Here is a 7484-nt window from a genome sequence, read left to right as displayed (position 1 = left end):
GATACTTTGTAATAAGTGACCCAAATAAGATTTTGGACACTTATATATAGTTGCCTATTTTATTTTTATCAATTCCTTCAATAAAGTGAATGTTCACAACTTTATAATTTAAAGTAGACATTATGAATCTAGGGAAGAAAATTTCCTTACCTCTACTTACCAATGGCATTGTGAGCGTGGTATCGAGCTCTTCCAGGATCAATAGGACAACATTGATGTGCCTGTTGTATGCCATTGAGAACACCAGATTTTGTACAACACTCTCATACCCAGTCTTCCTACATGTAAAAGCTCTCACAATGGAGTGAAAGAAAAAAGACCATGCCCTCCTTAGATGCTTCTTGTTCAGGCTGGCCTGGTTGATCTTTTCTCTGTAGTTTATAAAGTCCATAATCTCAGCCAGCTCCTATGCTGTTGGTACCTCCACCATGCCATCTGTAGGAATGCCCAAAGCTTTATTGACATCATTGACATGAAACTCCATAGTCCTACCTTGAATTGAGCAATTAATCACTAAAGAAATTGCTTGATTCTCTTGCACAACAGTGTTCACCACAGATGAGTTCCAAAACTCGTTGAGCACGTCCATGTATAGTACAGGATTAGCAGTCAAAGCCCCTGCAAGATAAGATTAAGATAAAAACTTGATAAAACACTTGAAACTGTCAGGAGCTTGGTTTGTATTTGTAAATGCCATGTAATTGGTACCATCCTTTGGGATAACAACTCTAACATTGTTGGCAGCCATTGTAGGTGTTTGAGTTTGAATGAGTAAGATATTTGAGAAAGAAAGAGTTTAAAATGAGTGAGAGAGGTAAAGATTTGCAAAAGCTAGGTCAATTGAGATCTCGAAAGCGTAAAGAGGGGTTATGTCTAGATGTCAGGGTATTTGTAGGCTACAGATGTGACATGTCAAGAAGTAAAAATAAATGGTTGATATTTGTTTATCGAGAAGTCACGTGAATTTAAAGACTCATATCGAGATGTCACTATCCTGACTCTTACCGAGAACTAGACAGTGACTTATCGAGATGTAAAATAAATATCCAGTTTATCCTAATTGGACTGAATTATTCCAATTTATATTGAATAAATCAATATAATATTAGAATTGATTTTATATCAAAAATATTATACTGAAATAATTTATTGAAATAAATAGTTCCAGTTCTGAGTTATTGATAAGTTTAAAATTTATACTTGTAGAGAACTTCATAAATATATATGTAGAGATATCTACAATACTTATCGAGAAGTCATAAAGAGACTCGTCGAGAAGTCCATTGAGAAGTCATGAAAAAGACTTATTGAGAACTTTGTCAAGAAGTCTCAAAATGACTTATCAAGAAGTCATTTAGACTTATCGAGAAGTCAAAAAAAGGCTTGTCGAGAAATCCATCGAGAAGTCATGAAAATGACTTATCAAAAACTCTCAAAATGACTTATCGAGAAGTCATTTAGACTAATCGAGAAATCAGTTCTCTATATACTTTTTTTTTTAGTTTTGTCTTATATTAATTTCACATATTAACAATGTGAATTAACAATTTAACAGTTTTTCTCAGAATTTGAGAAATTTCAAGTTAAGCTAGTATTATGAAAATTAGATATACAGAGAATCCTGAAATATTTATAAATCATATTTTAGTTAATTTCCAATTAAATCAAATTAATTTTAATATATTAGAAATTAATATGCAACAACACATTAGCTGAGTTCTTGCCTTTAGGATGAAGAATTCAGCATACCAATTTCACCTACAAGTCTAGTGAAAGTTGCTTCATCCAAAGGTTTAGTAAAAATATTAGCTAATTATTTTTCTGTTGGAACAAAAATGAGCTCAATGGTACCATTTACATCATATTCTCTAATGAAATGGCACCTTACATTTATGTGCTTGGTTCTAGAATGATTAACTGGATTAGCAACAATAGATATGGCACTAGTATTATCACACATGATGGGAATTTTGTGTAACACTAGGCCATAGTTCATTAACTAATTTCTAATCTAATGCATTTGAGCACAACAACTTCCAACAGCTATGTTTTCAGCCTTAGCTGTGGAAGCTGACACAGATTGTTGTTTCTTACTGTACCGGGATACAAATCTTTGTCCAAGAAATTGACAGCTTCCACTAGTGCTCTTTCTATCAACCCTGCATCCAGCAAAATCTGCATCTGTGTATCCAACAGCTTCAAATTCAGTTCCCTTAGGATACCATAATCCCAAGTTTGGTGTTCCCTTCAAGTATCTAAAAATTCTCTTCACAACCATCAAATGTGACTCCTTTGGATTAGCTTAAAATCTTGCACACAGACATGTTGCAAACATAATATATGGTCTACTTGCAGTTAAATACCGCAAAGATCCAATTATTCCTCTATAACCTGAAATGTCTACACTTTTTCCTCTCTTATCTTCATCCAACTTTGTAGCTGTAGACATAGGTGTTGATGCAGGTGAACAATTAACCATTCTAAATTTCTTCAATAAGTCTTTAACATACTTGGTTTGGCTGATGAAGATTCCATCACTTCTTTGACTGACTTGAAGTCCAAGAAAGTAAGTTAATTTTCCCATCATGCTCATTTCATATTCACTCTACATGAGACTTGAGATTCTTTGACATAACTTTTCATTAGTAAAAACAATAATGATATCATCAACATAGATTTGAACTAGGATCATATCACCACCATGCTGTTTTTAGAATAGAGTCTTGTCAATTCTTCCTCTACTGAATCCATGTTTAAGCAAAAATTCTGACAAAGCATCATACCAAGCTCTGGGTGCTTGCTTTAATCCATATAGAGCCTTGAGAAGTTGGTAGACAAAATCTAGAAATTATGGATCTTCAAAGTCACGTGGTTGTTGCACATAAACTTCTTCTTCCAACTCACCATTAAGGAATGCACTCTTTACATCCATTTGATACACTTTAAAATTTGATTATGTAGCAAATGCAAGAAAGATCCTTATTGCTTCAAGTCTTACAACTGGATCAAAAGTTTCATCATAATCAATTCCTTATTCCTGTGAGTAGCCTTTTGCAACCAACCTTGCTTTGTTTCTTATTACAATTCCATTTTCATCCATTTTGTTCATGTACACCCATTTTATTCCAATTATGTTTCTGTTCTTTGGTGCAAGAACCAACTTCCAAACATTATTTCTTTCAATTTGATTTAGTGTTGAGTGGCATTTATGACACTTTATAATGCTCTAATAAGCTTTGAATTGATGTGTTTGTACTCAGGTTGTTAAGTGTTTTAACTTGTTTTCTAGCGTTTTTGCATTTCAGGCATTAATCTGTGAATCAGGTGAATTAGCATTATTTTAGTGCTAATATAGTGTTCATGTGGTGTTGGAATAAAAGCTCGCAAAGTCCGGCTCGAGGCTGCAAGAAAAGGAAAAAGAAAAGAAATAAATTTTGGCAGAAGCCCAGCGCACCCGCGCTAATCAAGCGCACGCCCGCGTCAGAACTTTAACGAGCCAGCGCGCCCGCGCTGATCAAGCGCGCGACCGCGCTAGATCGGGATGCAGAATTCCTGTTTTGAATAGAAGACTGATTTTCTGGGGTTCTATGCTGATCAGGGCTACTATATAAACAACTCTAGGTCGTTTTTAATAAAATGGGAGACACTTCAGAGCTAAGGAGAAGATGGCAAGAGACTTATAACATAAATCAACAAAGGCGAAGACGATCTAGTTTATTCTTGTGAATCTTTGTTTTGAGTTGTAATTTTGGATGCTCGTTTGTTGTTTTTTGAACCTATACTCTTGTGTTATACTCTGTTATTTATTCGTTATAAAGACTACGTTTGTTATATCATGTTTTCATTGGAACCCATGGTGATGATGAGTTTGATTATGGGCTAATCATTGTCGTGGGGTTTTAGCGGATTTATTTATGGTTTTCTTTAGTTAAGTTATTCAATGCCTTAGTATGTGGTGATTGTATAATATCCTAGTATTGGTTGTAAGTATTCGTCTTATGAGCGTCACGAACTTATGAGATAGTGTGTTAATTCTTAATGAAGCGATAATGAATTTAAGAATTTAGAACTTGCCATACTAGCATAGGTTCATATATTTTTTATGCATGATTCGTAAGTAATTTTAATCATCTTACTTGCACTGTCTAATCAAGATAGATAACTTGTGCTTAAACCGTTATGTTATCAAATTCTATAGACATATAGGGTCTCAATATAATTGGTGTCTATTCAACTTCTTTCTCTTTTGTAGATGTCTGGTAGTATGGTACTCGTGCAACGAAAGTTGGCGTTTATAAGTTTTGTGTTGTCAAATTAGTGTCATTACCATAGCATGCTAAGGTTAAGGACAATAAGGCTATTGAATGAAGTATTTAATGAATTTAAAATCCCATGTTAGTCATATATATTAATTCAGTCAATATTAATCTCGTAGTTATAATTATTAGTTTAATCCTTAGTTATAAACAACCTCAATCTGTTATCATCTTAGCATTGAATAATAACCATACATTGTTGCCTAAGTGCATGAATTAGTTAGTTAACCAATATAGTCTCTGTGGGAACGAACTAGAAAAGATTCTATACTACTTGCGAACTCGTATACTTGCGTGTATTATTAGCGCATGTTTAGCGACTAACAAGTTTTTGGCGCCGCTTCCGGGGACTGCAGTGTTAATTTATAGTTTATGTGCTTTCTATCAGTGGTCGTTAAAGTTCATTAACTCGGACATTGTTACTTATCTGTTTCCTTGTCTTATTTCAGGTACTCTAGCGAGGGTGTATGCATACGCGTTCACGTACTCGTAAGAGAACATTGGATAAGGCCGAGGAAGAAGTTGTGATAGTTCGTAAGGAAGTTTTTGAGGAAGAAAAAAAGGTAGAAGAAGAAGAAGAGAAAGTTGAAGAACCAGCTTTGATAGAGATGGGTGATCAAGAGGAAAATCCTAAGGCTTTGATGGACTATTCTCAGCCTAAGATTAATGACATTCAGTCAAGCATCATTAGACCAGCCATCAGGGCTAACACTTTTGAGATCAAGTCAAGCACGATTCAGATGATACAGAACTCAGTTTAGTTTAGGGGTTCTCCTACTGAAGATCCCAACATGCACATCAGGGATTTTATCGAGATCTGTGACACTTTCAAGTTTAATGATGTGACTAAAGATTCTATCAAGCTACGCCTCTTCCCATTCTCTCTAAGGGACAAGGCTAAGTGCTGGTTACATTCTCTACCAGCAGGGTCTATCACAACGTGGGAGGATCTTGCGCAAAGGTTTCTCATTAAATTCTTCCCCATGGAGAAGACTGCTGCAATCAGGAATGCTCTTACCCAGTTTGCTCAGCAAATAGGAGAATCTCTGTGTGAGGCTTGGGATCGATATAAGGAGATGTTAAGGAAGTGCCCACACCATGGCATGCCTGATTGGATGATTGTTAACTGCTTCTACAATGGATTGAGTGCTACTTCTAGACCCATGCTTGATGTAGCATCAGGAGGAGCCTTGTGGGCTAAGAGCTACGATGAAACTTATGAACTTATTAAATTGATGGCTGCTAATGAGTACCAGAATCCTTCCCAGAGACTGACTCAGGGGAAAGTCGCAGGAATTCTGGAGTTGGACGTAGCAACTGCTATCGCTGCCCAATTTAGGCTTTGACGATGAAGGTGGACACTTTGACTAATTATGGAGTTAATCAAATCGCTAGTGTCTGCGAGCTTTGTCCTGGTGCCCATGAGACTGATCAGTGCGCAATTTCTAGTGAATCAGCTCAGTTTGTGAGCAACTTCTAGCGATCGCAGCAACAAGTGCCAGCCACCTATCATCCCAACAACTGCAATCATCCTAATTTCAGTTGGAGCAACACTCAGAAGGCGGTTCAACAGCCTTATCAGCAATATCCAGCTAAGCAATACAACGCCCTGGTTTTCAGCAACCACAATATGCACTTAGAAAGCAACTCCAGCTGCAACAAGCCAATGAAAAATCTGAATTAGAGGAGTTGAAGCTTATGTGCAAGAGTCAAGCTGTTTCTATGAAGACCTTGGAAAATCAAATTGGGAAAATTGCCACTTGCTAAATTGTCAGCCTGGTACACTACCTAGCGACACTGAAGTTCCAGGAAAGAGGGAAGCTAAGGAGCAGGTAAAGGCAATCACTTTAAGGTCTGGAAAGGTTGCGAATCCCGAACAAACTCAAGAGTTGACTGAAAAAGTTTGGGCTGAGAATGAAGTTGAGCAGCAGGATGAAGAAGTGGAACCAAGGAAGACTACTGTTGAGCACACTCCGCCTTAGGGTAATACAGGGGAGAAACAGATCTATCCTCCACCGCCTTTTCCTAAGCGGCTGTAGAAGAAGAAGCTGGACAAGCAATTTGAGAAATTTCCGGAGGTGTTCAAGAAATTTCATAACAATATACCTTTGGCTGAGGCTCTTGAGCAGATGCCTAGTTATGCAAAGTTTATGAAAAGTATTCTCTCTCGAAAAGTGGAGTTAGATGATTTAGAAACTGTCACTCTTATGGAGGAATACAGTGCTGTGCTGCAACATAAATTACCTCAAAAGCTTAAGGATCTTGGAAGCTTCACTATTCCATGTACTATTGGAAAAGTATCTTTTGATAGATGCATATGTGACTTGGGAGCTAGCATCAATCGGATGCCTTTGTCAATCTTCAAGCAGTTGAACTTACCTGATCCCAAACCGACTTATATGACCTTGCAGTTGGTTGACCGTTCTATTACATATCCGCGAGGTATTGTGGAGGATGTCTTGGTCAAGGTTGATAAAATTATCTTCCCTACCGATTCCGTCATTCTTGATTTCGAGGAGAATAAGAAGATTCTCATAATCTTGGGGAAACCTTTCTTGGCGACTGGCCGAACCTTGATCGATATGCAGAAGGGTGAGCTCACAATGCGATTTTTGGATCAGGATGTTACTTTTAATGTGTTCAATTCTATGAAATTCCCTACTGATAATGAGGAATGCTTAAAAGTGGAGTGGGTCAATTCGGTGGTAACATCGGAACTTGATCAATTGCTAATGTCTGATGCCTTAGAGAAAGCCTTGTTATGTAATTCAGATAGTGAAGATGATGAAGGTGAAGAACAATTGCAATATTTGAATGCTTCCCCCTGGAAAAGGAAGATAGATATGCCTTTTGAATCTCTTGGAATGGAGGAATTGAACAAAGCTCCTAAATGCCTCAAGCCATCTATTGAGGAAGCTCCTACTCTTGAGCTTAAGCCTTTGCTTGAGCATTTGAGGTATGCGTTTTTAGGTGATGCATCTACTCTGCCCGTTATTATTACATTTGACCTTTCAGGTAGTGATGAGGAAAAACTTTTGAGGATTTTGAGAGAGTTCAAATCGGCAATTGGCTGGACTATAGCAGATATCAAGGGAATCAACCCTTCGTACTACATGCATAAAATTCTGCTAGAGGAAGGTAGCAAGCCTATGGTCGAGCAGAAAAGAA

General features: G+C 37.1%; 1 non-coding gene across 1 annotated transcript; it reads right to left on the bottom strand.

The window, feature by feature from the left end:
- Positions 1-5314: 5314 nt before the first annotated feature.
- Positions 5315-5421, bottom strand: LOC141716365 (small nucleolar RNA R71). Its single transcript, XR_012573077.1, has one exon. It is a non-coding gene; the product is annotated as a small nucleolar RNA R71 (small nucleolar RNA).
- Positions 5422-7484: the final 2063 nt, after the last annotated feature.

The sequence above is a fragment of the Apium graveolens genome, chromosome 3 (assembly GCF_009905375.1).
Source record: "Apium graveolens cultivar Ventura chromosome 3, ASM990537v1, whole genome shotgun sequence".
Classification (NCBI taxonomy): Eukaryota; Viridiplantae; Streptophyta; class Magnoliopsida; order Apiales; family Apiaceae; genus Apium; species Apium graveolens.
The sequence above is the reverse complement of the archived record's forward strand: the minus strand, read 5'-3'. Positions and strand labels throughout refer to the sequence as shown.